The sequence below is a fragment of the Pleurodeles waltl genome, chromosome 12 (assembly GCF_031143425.1).
Source record: "Pleurodeles waltl isolate 20211129_DDA chromosome 12, aPleWal1.hap1.20221129, whole genome shotgun sequence".
Classification (NCBI taxonomy): domain Eukaryota; kingdom Metazoa; phylum Chordata; class Amphibia; order Caudata; family Salamandridae; genus Pleurodeles; species Pleurodeles waltl.
Genome location: NC_090451.1, coordinates 96877235 through 96888742, shown reverse-complemented (window position 1 = coordinate 96888742; position 11508 = coordinate 96877235). Strand labels below are relative to the sequence as shown.

The 11508-nt window shown below is 47.8% G+C and overlaps 1 protein-coding gene across 2 annotated transcripts in view; it reads left to right on the top strand.

Annotated features, from left to right (window-relative positions):
- The first annotated feature begins 258 nt into the window (after nt 1-258).
- Nucleotides 259-11508, top strand: part of LOC138267996 (cortexin-1-like) — a 107938-nt gene continuing 96688 nt past the window's right edge. Inside the window, exon 1 of one of the 2 annotated variants that reach the window (XM_069217296.1) lies at nt 259-312. The gene's annotated coding sequence lies outside the window, so the exon portion shown is untranslated. Of the gene's footprint in view, nt 313-1833; nt 1953-11508 lie in introns of those variants that run through there. The other variant, XM_069217295.1, reaches the window with a different exon arrangement.

Below are 11508 nucleotides of genomic sequence, written 5' to 3'. Positions count from 1 at the left end.
ACACACACAAGAAAAAGTACACACAAACACTGAAAAGTGCACACACATATTACACACGCACACTGAAAGGGACACACTCACACATGCTTAAAGGTTGGGACGGGTTCCCCAGGGCTAGGGAGCGTGGTTACCTCGCACAAAACTTTGAAGCAGTTCGCACCCCCAACCCCCCCCCCCCCCCCCGTCCGGCACTATAAAGCAGGGGCGTGGCCTGTCGTTATGCGATGCCCTACACTTCGACAGACAGGATGCAAATATAGTGTATTTTCAATTCTGAAGAGCTTCGCTATTTCTCCTCATATTTCTGAGAAGGTGAGCTCCCCTGCGCGGGCAGTCCCGAGCTCCCCTACCGGGGGGCTCCCTCTGCTGTAATTAATGAAAAGGCTGCCAGCCCCCGTGCGCTGACTCACCTGCAATATTTGTTCGGCTTTTTAAAAAGAAGCTTTTAATTTCGTGCGCCTTGCGGGGAAAGAGGCGGGAAGGGCGCGAAGGGGAAATGCGATAACGTCTTAAGATGCCGAGGGGGGGGAGCCCAGCGCGGTCTAACAGATGGCTGGCGAGGGGAACACGCTGGGAGAGGGGACGAGGACACTGCCTGGGTGGAGCAGCTGTGGGAGGACCTCTGAGGGCTCTGCCTGGGGAGAGCAGCTGGAAGAGGGGCTTTAAAGATACTGCCTTGGCAGAGCGGCTGGAAGAGGGGCTTTAAAGATACTGCCTGGGGAGAGCAGCTGGAAGAGGGGCTTTAAAGATACTGCCTGGGGAGAGCAGCTGGAAGAGGGTCTATGAGGATACTGTATGGGGAGAGAAGTTGGAAGAGGGTCTATGAGGATACTGCCTGGGAGAGCAGCTGGAAGAGAGACTCTACAGATACTACCCGAGGAGAGCAGCTGTGTGAGAACCTCTGATGATACCTCCTGGGGAGAGCAGCTTTGCGACAATCTTTAAAGTTTCTGCGTGGGGAGAGAAGCTGCAAGAGGGACTCTGAAGATAGCGCCTGGAGGGAGCAGCTGCAGGACAACTTCTGAGGGTACCGCCTGGGGAGAGCAGCTGTGTAAGACCTTCTTAGGACACCGCCTGGGAGAGCAGCTGCAAGAGGATCTCTGAAGATTCTGCCTGGAGAGAGCAGCTGGAAGAGGGTCTCTGAGGATACTGCCTGGAGAGAGCAGCTGGAAGAGTGTCTCCGAAGATACTGCCTGCGAGAGCAGCCGGGTGTGGGTCTCTAATAATACAGCCTAAAAGAGAACTTCGACGTTGTGCTTGGGTAGAACAGTTCCAAGAGTATCTCTGAGAAAACTGCTGGGTAGAAAAGTGGGTGTCTTTATGGATAGTGCCTTGAGCAGAGTCTCTTTAAATACCGCCCAGGATTCGTAAACAGGGGATAGTCTATCAGGGTACTGCATGGGAGAGCAGATGTTAACAGAGCACAGATCACGTCAGCTGTGGAGCAACTTGGAGAGATCCTTTGAAAATACTGCCAAAGGGGACCACAGGGAGGGTCTTTGAAGATAGCGCCTAGGAAGAGTGGCCTCAATAGGAGCGCTGAAGATATTACCTTCTAGAAGATTTCTAATGATAATACCAGTGGGGAGATGTTATGAATGGGCTCTACATGTAATGTCTGGGGACAGCTGCTGTGGAAGGTCTGTAGGGCACTGTGTGTGAATGGTTACTAGGAGAGTAGTCCCAGTGACGCTGCACGAGAGAGCTGCTTGGAGAACATCTCAGAAGGTACTATCGGAGAAAGCTGATGTTCTCTAGTGCTACCTGAGAAACTCTTTGGAAATATCCTGGGAGAAGTGCTGAGAGAAAATCATTGTTGGATAAAGCCTGGAAGAGGGGAGGAGGGAGAATCTCTAAGGAACCACTGGAGAAAGCTGCTATGTACAAACTCTGTGGATACTGCCTGGAAAATCTGCGGAGAAGGGATCTCAAACAATACTGCCTGAGGGAAGGTATGTAAAAATACAGTCTGAGAGACATACCAAGGGTGGGCCATTGTGGATACTGCCTGAGGGAGATGCGGAGGGACGTTCTTTAATGATACTCTCTGAGAAAGATTCTGGGTGAGGTTGCTGAGAGGAGCTGTGTGTGGTAAACTGTCTGAGAGGACTGCTGAGAGAGGATCTCTTTAGGACACTGCCTGAGGGAGAGATTGAGTGAACAATTCTAAGGGTAATAGCTGAGTAAGCCACTGAGAGGGGATCTCCATGGGATACTGCCTGAGAGGGCTACTGAAGGGGGATCTCCATAGGATACTGCTTGAGAGCGCTGCTAAGAAGAAACTCCCAATGATGTCTAAGGGAGATACTGATTGATGAAGTGTAAGCATACCGGCTGGGAGGGCTGCTGAGAGAGAATCTCCATGGATAGTCCCTTTTAGGGCTGCTAAGAATCTCCATGGGATGCTGCCTGAGCGGGCTGCTGAGAGAGCATCTCTTTAGGATACTGCCTGAGTGAGATAATGATTAAGGAAGTCTTAGGGTACTACTTGGATGAGCTGCTGAGATGTGATCTCAATGGGATGCTGTCTGGGAGGGAGGTTCTCTAATTGACACTCGCTGAGAGGGCTCTTGAGAGAGGATCTTCATGAATACTGCCTCAGAGAGATGCTGAGAGCAGATCTCCATGGGATACTGCCTGGGAGGGCTGCTGAGAGCGGCTCTCCACGGGTTACTGCCCGAGAGGGCTGCTGAGACGGGCTCTCTCTAGGATGCTGCTTTAGAGAGCTACTGACAAGGGATCTCTAATTATACTGTCTGAGAGAGATAATGAGTGATGATGTCAAAGGGTACTACCTAGGTGAGCTGCTGAGACTGGATCTCCATGGGATACTGCATGGGAGGGATGCTGAGAGAGGATCTCTTTAGGATACTGCCTGAAAGGGCAGCTGAGCAGGGATCTCTAACAATACTGTCTGAGGGAAATATTGAGTGATGAAGTTTAAAGGTACTTGCTGGTAGAGCTGCTGATAGAGGCTCTCCATGGAAACTGCATGTGAGTGTTGCTAAGAGAGGATCTCCTAGGATACTGCCGGTGAGGGCTGCTGAGAGAGAATCTCCAAAGGATACTGCCTGAGAGAGCTACTTAGAGAGGATATCTAAGAATTCCACTGATGACAGCTGCTGGGTAAAGAACTCTAGTGGTATTTACTAAGAGGTACTGCAGTGAGGCTCGGCGGTTAATGCTTGGGAGAGCTGCTGAGGGAGTATCTTTAGTGACCACTGCCGGAGAAAGATGCTGAGGGACTGAGCTTTTTGAATACCGCCTGGGTCAGCTGCTGAAGGAGAGGAAGCCTCCAGAGGGTATTGCCTGGGAGAGATGCTGAGAGGGTACTCTCCAGAAGAACTCTGGTAATACCGCCAGAGGAGTATTTCTGGGAAGCGGGAGCATCTCCGAGGACCCTGCCTGACCCTTAAAACCGAGACAGCTCCAGCAGGCCGGTGTACTGCAGGGTACATGCCGGACAGGGGATCAGTGAGGTTTGGGCCTGGCAGATATTGGGCCAGATTTATGCTGGCCTTGCGCTGTTCCAACACCACATTAGCATCATTTTTTTCACGCTAATGTGGAGTTGGAAGAGGAATAACACGGCACCATATTTACAAAGTGGCGCAATGCTTGCATTGCGCCACTTTATAACCCCTTTTGCCACATTATGCCTGCACCAGGAATAATGTATGCAAGGGGGGCGTTCTGGGCCTGGGGGGGCGTAAAAATGGCACATACGATCTATGAGATTCCTTTGTGCCATTTTAATCTGCATTTTTTAACGCCTGCTAAGTGCGGGCATTAAAAGAGGCTCCCATTGATTACAATGGGCCTCTGGCTGCTTTGCAGGATTAGTGTCATAAATTTTGACGCTAATCCTGCAAAGTGCCGGACTAGCGTAAAAAATGATGAGGCTAGTCATCCTAACTACCGCCATGGAGCACTAAATACGATGCTACCATGGTGGCGTTGGGGGGGGGGCTAAGGGGCGCAGGAAAAGTAGCGGTGCACTAGGTACAGTACCAATTTTCATAAATCTGCCCCACTGTGTTTAATTTCGTCTTCCAGTAAGGTACATTGGATGATTGAAAAAAATTAATGTGTCCTTGTGTATCTAGTGCTCATGTAAAGCGCTCTCATGCCTTCGATCAAGTTTGGGCTATAGTAGAAAGTGCAACAAAATAATAATAATAATAAAAAAAAATGTGAAGAACCATAGGCACAAGTTGGCTCAGGGTAGAGGAGGGGGCGGTTTAGGAGCGGTGGGGTCTCGGGTTGCTAGAGAACCAGCGCCTTCTGTTTGCAGAGCAAAGATCGCTGGTTTACATGTTAGGTTAGAACGGCGTGGTCGCCCCCTTCCACCGGGTAAACGTTCTAGCAGCACCGTGGGACATTTTTGTCGCCCACACGGATGAGAAGAGTGCTGGAAACTACACGTTCTAGAAGGAAACTTCTAGAAGGAAAGAGGCGGCCATGGGGAAGGGCAGGATGCGGAGACGTTTTAAGGCACGGGTAAAGTGGGCTCTGGCCGGGAGCCCCAGGCATTCAGGGGGGCCCTAGAAAGAGCCAGCCCTGCCCTTCAGAGAGTTTTCCCATCTTGACTTTGAATAATTCTAAAACAGATTGTTTTAAATACCGTTTTCCTTAAATTTACTTTAATGTGGGTGTCAAATACAGGCATGTTCCAGAAACATGCTTATGTTTTTTAACTTCATTAACATTGATACAAAAGTTATGTCAGGTCAAAACAGGACTTCATATGTGAGAAACAGGAGCGGTCACACATATTATTTGCAATAATAGTAATCTGTTGCTATTATAAAGAAAACACGTCACTATCCATGAATGTTAGGTGTAAACTCTTTTAGAACTTGGACGAGTGCCCTGTGCTCTGTCAGTGACATGGCCAAAGAGCGCATGAAAGAGCTGAAATCGGAACATAAAATAAAAAGCTGTTCTGAACAGGGCCCCCAAAATATGCTTGGCACAGGGGCCCCAAAACCTTAATATGTCGCTGGTGGGGCGTAATGAAGGGGGACCCTGGCCCCGGGATGGGAACCTCAGAGAGAAAAGGTGCGTGAACAGCACCTGCAGGCGCTGCACGTGCAGGGGGCGTCCAGAACGCTGGGGGCTGGCAAGGAGGAAGGGGAAATCAGGGCCCATCAGGGGCGTAACGCAGAACCCCGCCCCCTTGTGGTGGAGGGGTGTGGCATTCTGCAAGGGGCCCAGACTCACTTAAAATCAATGATCTGTTGGAGAAGAAGAGTGGTGGGTGGGGGGTCATTATCGCCATCTGCGCGGGCGGTGGGAGTGACATGTAGCCTCACGCCACTGTGAGGCTTTCAGACTGTGCAGTGGCGGAGCCTGAGGCGCCCACTGAACCCTGATTACGACGATGTTTTAGGTACCCCACCACTCGTGGGAGTCTTATATCCTGGCTTTCATTAGGGCCCAGTGCACCCTTCGTGCGCCCTACAGCGCAGAGATGAGTCACTGTTCGAGGCGCAGCACACCTTACTACCGCGCATCCGAGTGCTGGCTGACTGACTCCCACAGTGTGTTGGGCTAGGATGTGTTCAGTCTGGTGATGCTGATCTTCTCACTGACTGTCACTGTGTGTTAGACTCAGAACATCCTAACTGCTGATACTAGTGATTGTGTAACAGTTCACTGACTGTGCCACTACGTGTAAGGCTTATCGTGAGTTCTCTGTTCACACTAGTGAAGTGTAGCGGCTCTGACTCAGTCACACAGTGTTAGGCTATGTGCTCACTATTCACACTAGTGATGTGTAAGGGCTCACTGACTCTCTCACTATGTGTTAGGCTTATCGTGTGCTCGCTCTTCACACTAGTGACGTGTAAAACGCCTCACTGACTCCGTCACTATGTGTTAGGCTATGTGCTCACTATTCACACGAGTGATGTGTAAGGGTTCACTGACTCTCTCACTATGTGTTAGGCTTATCGCGTGCTCGCTATTCTCATTAGTGAAATGTAACGCCTCACTGACTTTACCAGTACCTGTTAGGCTTATCATGTGCTCACTGTTCACAAGAGTGAACTGTAGCGGCTGACTGACTCTGCCACTATGCGTTAGGCGTATCGTGTGCTCACTGTTCACGCTAATGATGTGTAACAGCTCTGACTCTCTCACTATGTGTTAGGTTTATGGTGTGCTCACTGTTCACGCTAATGATGTGTAACGGCTCTGACTCTCTCACTATGTGTTAGGTTTATGGTGTGCTCACTGTTCACGCTAATGATGTGTAACGGCTCTGACTCTCTCACTATGTGTTAGGTGTATCGTGTGCTCGCTGTTCACACTAGGGACGTGTAACGCCTCACTGATTCCATCACTATGTGTTAGGCTTATGTGCTCAATATTCACACTAGTGAAGTGTAACGCCTCACTGACTCTACCACTACGTGTTAGGCTTATCATGTGCTCACTGTGCATGCTAGTGTAGTGTAGCAGCTCATTGACTCTGTCATTATGTGTTAGGCTTATTATGTGCTCACTGTTCACAACAGTGATCTGTAACGGCTCACGGACTCTTTCACTATGTGTTACGATTATCAGGTGGTTACTGTTCACACCAGTGATGTGTAACAGCTCACTGACTCCGTCACTATGTGTTAAACTTATCAAGCATTCACCGTTCACACCAGGGATGTGTAATGCCTCACGGATTCCGTCACTATGTGTTAGGCTTATCGTGTACTCACTGTTCACACTAGTGATGTGTAATGGATCACTGACTCTCTCACTATGTGTTAGGCTTATTGTGTGCTCACTGTTCACAATAGTGATGTGTAACAGCTCACTGATTCCGTTACTATGTGTTAAACTTATCAGGCGGTCACTGTTCACACAAGTTATATGTAACAGCTTATGGATTCTGATACTATGTGTTAGGCTTATTGTATGCTCACTGTTCACACTAGTGATGCGTAACTGCTCACTAACTCTCTCACTATGTGTTAGGCTTATCATGTGCTCACTGTTCACACTAGTGATGTGTAACAGCTCACTGACTCCGTCAATATGTGTTAGGCTTATCATGTGCTCACTGTTCGCACTAGCGATGTGTAAACTTATTCTGTCATTGCGTGCTAGGCTTATCATGTGCTCACTGTTCAGGCCAGTGATGTGCAACAGCTCACTGACTCCATCACTATGTGTTAAGCTTATCATGTGCTCACTGTCCACACCAGTGATGTGCAACAGCTCACTGACTCCATCACTATGTGTTAAGCTTATCATGTGCTCACTGTCCACACCAGTGATGTGCAACAGCTTACTGACTCTGTCACTATGTGTTAGCCCTATCATGTGCTCACTGCTCACACTAGCGATGTGTAAACTTATTCTGCCACTAGGTGTTAGGCTTATCATGTGCTCACTGTTCACACCAGTGATGTGTAACAGTGCATAGACTCTGTCACTATGTGTTAGGCTTATTGTGTGCTCACTATTCACACAAATGATGTGCAACAGCTCACTGACTCCGTCACTATGTGTAAGTCCTATCATGTGCTCCCTGTTCACACTAGCCATGTGTAAACTTATTCTGCCTCTAGTTGTTAGGCTTATCAGGTGCTCACTGTTCACACCAGTGATGTGTAACAGCTTACGGACTCCGTCACTATGTGTTGGGCTTATCGTGTGCTCACTGTTCACACTAGCAATGTGTAAAGTTACTCTTTTGTCGCGTAGGCTCTCATTATTCTAATGAGACTACTGGATTTTGAGTGGCAGAATCGCCTGCGGTGTGGGAGACTGAGTCTGACCCACTACAGGTGACACCTGTCGCTCCAATCCGGGTTTTGCTCCGGCTAACTAGCAGTGCCTCATCTCCACCCAAGGGTGGGATGATTGGGCAGCCGAGTGCATGACATAATTGATTTCTCAGGGAAACCGTGGTTACTCAGGTCTCATCCGTTTCTCTCAGTTACATTAGTCTTGCATACACAATGACAAACAGAGGCAGTATAGGTTTCAACAAGGCTTTTATAAAGCGACTGCATCTTAGATAGCAAAGCATGGACTGCAATAACCAGGGTGATACAGCATGACAGGATTTAAATTGTGACAAGTACAGTAAAGCATGGAAATATTGCTACCATATTGTCACTATAGTCAATAGACTAATTCCTACCTAGGCTATAGTAGAGCACAGCGTGTTAAGCTCTAATTCTGCCCTTCAAGTTCCCCTGGGAAGACATCATCCCCCATACCTGAGTAAAGGCCTGTGGTCTGCATAAGCAGCTGTAGCGAAGCATTCAGCAATCAGCATACAGTTGTGGTTCTCTGGCCGGAATCTCCCTCTAACGTGTAAGGGACAGGGAAGTGTTTTTATAATAAAACAGCTGATGTTCTGAGAAAATGTCCCTCAGTAAGGATGTGTGTTGTCTATGAATGTCAGAGACAAAACTTTATACCACGTTCACCGGCAACCTTTCTTACTGCAGCCTTGGAAGAAGCACAGAGTTATCAAGAATGTCTTGTTTGAGAACAAAGTGCTGGCCTAGGAAAAACAGTTAGATAGAAGGAAATAAAACAAGACCGTAAAAGTGGCTACTGTAACAATAATAAAGCAAAGCCAAATAAAATATATCTAGGTTAAAGTGCACAGCGGCAGGCCTAGCATGTTAAAATAACGTGCATGGAGCTATAACTAAAATGGCCACAAAACACCCTCCCCTTGTCGGTTGAAGGTGGTTCAAAGCCTAAGTATATATAAAAGCTACTAAACTCAACTTAAGATATATATATATAAAAAATGTCAATAGTGACAAGTTAAAAGGACACATGAGCATATATAAAAGGACAATTTAAAACATTAACATGTGGCATAAAAGGACCGAATTTCAATAGTCAGTTATTGTTTTGTATTTCCAATCGATTCCGGGACAACGGAGGACAGGAAATCTTCTACTTCGGCAGGTGCTAAAGTAGGAAAGGCATTGCTGAGAAGGACCAAGGAGCAGTCATGTTCCATAGCCTGAGCCTCAGCCAAGGCAGCATTCCATGGTGTGCCCAATAATGAGTTAAGAGCCACATCCTCCAGGAAGGGCAACTCATAAGCAGCTTCCCGAAGCAAATGCACCCTCAACCTCATGACTGGTAATGAGCCCTCAGCAAGAACATCAACTGATCAGCGTCCAATGAAAGCAATCGCTGCGTAGAAAGACAAACTTCCAGTGCATGTTCGAAAGAGCACCAGACCCACCAAAACACAGGCTGCACACAATACAAAACTTGCCTGAATGACAGGGACCAGTCACACTCCAATTACTCCAGGAGAGTTGCTCCAAAATACTGCATAATGTGTTCACGACACATCTCCGCTGATGGGAGCGTTTTCATTCCTCCTTGTTGCGGCGGGACAGCCATTGTGCAAAAGAAATAACAACAGCAAAACGCCAACTATTATAGCCTAAGTTATTGGAAATCCCCCGAAAATGCTGGAGAATATTGAGAGGATGGCTGATGGTATTAAACTGAATATGGAGGAGAAGGTGTGAACGAAACCAGAACCAACAGCCTTAAAGAAATTTGCGATTCCAGTAGTACTGGATGCATTAAATATTCGTCCCACAAGTTCACCAAAGTGTCTCGGAAAGTTGGTAACTATCTCCCAGTCTCTCATATCTGCCTACCGGAATGTATTTTAAACAGGACGTGAATTGTAGTGTGAAAATAGGCAGATTAATGTCCCCGTGTATTAACCACTCAGCAGATGGTATTTCAGCCACAGTAAAATGCACCTTTTCTAACTTTTGATGTTAAGCATGACATAAGTCTCTTCTTTCTTAGCCATTAATTGTTGTTGTCGTGTTAGATTAAAAGTAGAAAATATTTCCCTTGCGCTGACGTGTTGCTAGGGAACGCGACCTGCCTTCAGTGTTTGAAGTGTCCAACCCAACTGCATAATGCACCTTAGTTGACTCTGTCCGTGATGTAATAAAGACATGTCTGTTTGTATGATGTCTATAGCAGAAGAGACAATGTTATTTAAGGTGTATATCTGGTCGGACAGGGTATTAATCCCATTATCTACAACAGCTAATGCCTTCTGTAAATTGTCTTGATCTATTTGCCTTAAGCAGCAGCTTAGGGTTGGGAAAACTTCCAAAGTTCATTATATACTTCATAGAAGAAACGCTTCCTATGTTGTTTTCTGGGGCCTAACAGGAAGTACTGTAAGTCAGTGTTAATGGACAGGAGACTGAGGTGTTCTCTAACTGTGTCTAGTGAAGAACTCTTTAACCATTGCTGGCATAGTTTCCCTACACTATGGCCCTCATTACAACTGTGGCAGTAAATGCAGCCTACCTGACGGCCGCCAACATACAGTGACTGCGGCGGTATTCCGCTGCGACTATTATGACCCACACCAAGAAATACGCCACTATACAGACACCTACACAAGTCCACCAGACCAAAGGTCAGTGATAAACTGGCAGTACCAACATCCACATCGTTACGCCACCAGTAATAGGCCCACAGTATCAGGACGCACGATTCCCTGCGGCAGTCTTTCAACCGCGGTAAACCATTGGCGGTACACACCGCCGCGCTCAAAATACACACACATTTACAAAACACCACCACATTGGACAATTCAAACTACACACACCTGACAAACATACACACACCACACCCACACACCCAAACCACTAAAAAACACACACCCACATTACCCACAACCCTTTCAATGAAAACAAAAATTGCCAACAGAGAGAGACACAAGCCAGGAGCACCCACTCAATGTGAGCCACAGAACACCATCACCGATACACCGTCCACTCACCTCACAGAACACACCCTAACACATCACCTCACACATCACTCCACACATCCTCACACATATCACTCACACCACATCCATGGCACCCCAAAGACACCCCAGGTTTTCAGAGCAGGAGCTAAGGGTCATGGTGGAGGAAATCATCCGGGTAGAGCCATAGCTATTCGGATCACAGGTGCAGCAGACGTCCATTGCAAAGAAGATGGAGCTACGGCGGAGGATCGTGGACAGGGTCAATGCCGTGGGACAGCACCCAAGAACTAGGGATGACATCAGAAAGAGGTGGAACGACCTACAGGGGAAGGTGCGTTCCGTGGTTGCAAGACACCAGATAGCTGTTCAGAGGACTGGCGGTGGACCCCCAACTCCTCCCCCCCAACTAACAACATGGGAGAGGCAAGTCTTGGTGATCATGCATCCTGAAGGCCAGGCAGAAGTTGCAGGAGGACTGGACTCTGGTAAGTCAACTCTTTACTACTTTATCCCCCACCCTACCTGCATGCCATCACAAACAACAACCCCTACCCACACCCCCATCACCCCACCACCTCACAAATACCCCACCATCACAACCCACCCATCCCAATACCAAGCCCTGCATGCAACAACAATGCATGGTCACCACTCACAGACATGCATGGAAACCCATCACCACAGCATGCACACTAGTGACAATCACTTAGCCAAACCAATCACAACTCACA